This window comes from Syngnathus leptorhynchus, chromosome 18, assembly GCF_054491065.1.
Source record: "Syngnathus leptorhynchus isolate UIUO chromosome 18, UIUO_Slep, whole genome shotgun sequence".
NCBI classification, from domain to species: domain Eukaryota; kingdom Metazoa; phylum Chordata; class Actinopteri; order Syngnathiformes; family Syngnathidae; genus Syngnathus; species Syngnathus leptorhynchus.
The window spans coordinates 4,087,249-4,090,132 of record NC_141212.1 but is presented as its reverse complement, the minus strand read 5'-3'; positions in this window follow the sequence as shown (position 1 = coordinate 4,090,132).

Sequence of the window (2,884 nt, the reverse complement as noted above, 5' to 3'; positions counted from 1 at the left end):
TGCCGACTGAATTTGTTCCCTTGTGAAAAGTTGGGAAAATAAGGAGATAAGTTTCTCTTTTTTTGCAGTTTAATTTGTGCAAAAAAAATAAATAATCAAGTGTGCAAGCAAAGCAAAACAATATGAATAAATGTTGTAATGTTATAGTTATCTTAAGCCATTGAAGCATCAGTCTTTCTATTAACTTTAGTCATAGCAGGAATAAATCCATTTTGCACTCATTTGAAGAGTTTAAAATCCTTCAAACCTCACTGTTTTAACGTGTTACTGGAGGTGCAATGATTGACACAGTCGATCCAACAATCTCATGTTTCTGTTCCTGATGACAGCATGTTATCAGCAGGCAGGAGCAATGATTTGACACACACACGCTAGGCTCCCGCTCCCCCGTCGCTCGTCCCGCTGTCTAATGACATCTCGCGTCATTTATGTTCTCCTGCTAACAGGTTGTCTGTGTTTGAAACGTGACAGACGTCTCGCTGATATATCACAACAAACACGTCATGCAACCAATAACACACAAAAATAATTTGACTCAATGTGCTCTGAATAATTAAGAAAAAAAACTTTGCCATTAAGCTCCATCTTTTAGTTTTTATTTTACCCCTTTTGCCTGTTAATGACGTCATCACAAAAATCCCATATAAAATGTCACAAACGCGACAATCAATCCGGTGATGTGCGTTCCAGTTCTTTTAAGTGATCTGAATCTTTATAATTAGTTCACTCAAAATATTCATTCAAACGAATCGTTCAGCGAATCGTCCCCCCCCCCACACACACTCACACACTGAGTATTGCAAGTTGCATGACCAGGAAGCAGATTTGTTCCTTGCTGCATGACCCAGGAAGTTGATTTTATTCCTTCCTGTCAGAAAATAGGAGAAAAAAAAAGTAATTGAATAAAGATTAAAGTGTCTCACTTCTCAGGTTGCCTTAGAGCTGAGTAAGTAACAAGTGCTGCTGGTATCACCTTTTCTCTGGTCCTCAGCTTCTGCTGTGAGCAAATACTTCACACTGTACACAAAAAAAAAGGTAAAACTTTTAAATATGTTTGCTAAAATGTCATTTACTTGCCTTCTCTTACCAGCAGAGGTTTCTTCTGGCAGCACAGACCCAGGTGAACAAGCTTAGAGGCTGAAGACAAACTGTGGCAGGCAGGCAGGCTTTTCACTTTGTGGACCAGGATTTGCCACCTCTGCCTGGAAAGAAAAAGGAACATTGAGCCAGTCGCTGGTGCATAGGCACAGTTCCTGAAATGTTAAGCCTCCAGGGTGGACACCTGCACACAACGAGAAAGACATCAAGCTGCTTTTTCGTACTTTTTTTTTTTTTGTTAGCATCAACTCTGAAAATGGAGGCTACCTTGAGGAAGCTCTGCATGGTTTTGGAGGGCTGGTTCCTTTGAGTTCGAGTTTTACACTATGCAGACTTTAGCTTAAAGTCGGCTTTGTGTGGGACTCGAACCGTGCTCTCCCGATCACCAGGTAAAATTATAAACCATTTTGCCGTGGAAATTCGGATTTTTTATTAGGAAGTGTATTGTACACAGAGGACGTTGGTCGAAAAGGAAAAATGGAAATGTTCATTTTACGCTGGGTTACATAGGAGTGAATGGGGGCACTGCCATCTTGCGGTAGCTTGGCGTCATTACATGAACCGCTTCATTAGGCATGAACCGCAGTCTTACACGATGCAAACTTTAGCTCAAAGTCCGCTTCGTAGAGAACTCGAACCATGCTCTGCCGATCACCGGGTAAAGTTTAAAAACATTGTGCCATTTTGTCGGGGAATTCCGGCCTTTTTATTAGGTAGTGTATAGTACATAAAGGACGTCTGGTCATGAAAAGGAAAAATGTACATGTTCATTTTACGCTGGGTTACAGACAAGTGAATGATTTTTCTGATTGGCTGTTTGATCTGTAACGTCACTGGGACACTCCATTAGGTACGTGTCAAGAATGTGTATTTGACTACTTGCTCTTTATTTTGGGGGACACCAACACTTATTACACAACGTAAAATACATACATATTGTCATATAAAGCAGTTAACCAAATGTCAGATTTTTATGTTTTCATGCCCAAAAAAATAACAAGGAATAAAACACCAGACAAGTTTTAACATAAATGTTTATTAAAATAATAAATTTCAAACCAGCAATCTAATGTGAAATTGCAGTAGATATGTTAGATAACAATAATTAGGCGTGTATATGAATTATTAAATTATTATATATTGAAGTATTAAAAAAAATCAGTGTGCGTGTGTGTGAGAGAGAGAGTTAACTGTGTGAAACTGCAGTCGATATAGTGGATAACAATATTTAGGCATATATATGCATATACGTTATTTCAAACCTACTCTAAATAGGTAACTTTTTTCAAATAGGTAAATTTTTACCTATTTTTTAATACCTTTTTAAATAGGTAAATTGGTCAAAAACAAGTTTCAAACAGGAGTTTCATAGCCAGTTGGAAAGACTAGGGAGAGAAAAAAAAATAGGATGTCAAGGAGCTTGCAGTCTCCTTTTAGATTTGACTGAATTCCAAGAAATGGAAAACCTTTCAGTGCTCGACACTTGTGAGAATTGCCACTAATTAAGGGCCTAATATCATGACGTACGTCACGCTCTGCAATTAAATCAAGTCTTTACAAAAGAAAACAGTCTATTGTTGTTTGAATATAGCTCAGCACCATTGAATTTGTTCAATTTTCTCCGCTGGAAGGCGACCAATTTGTTGAGTTCGAAGTGCAATGATCAATTTCGCATAAGTCACATCCAGATTTCTTTTCAAGGTGATCGACAGGAGCCTGCCAGTGTATTATGTCAGTGAATAGGAGTGACGCGAACATTAAAAACGCATTACAGTCCACCAATTAG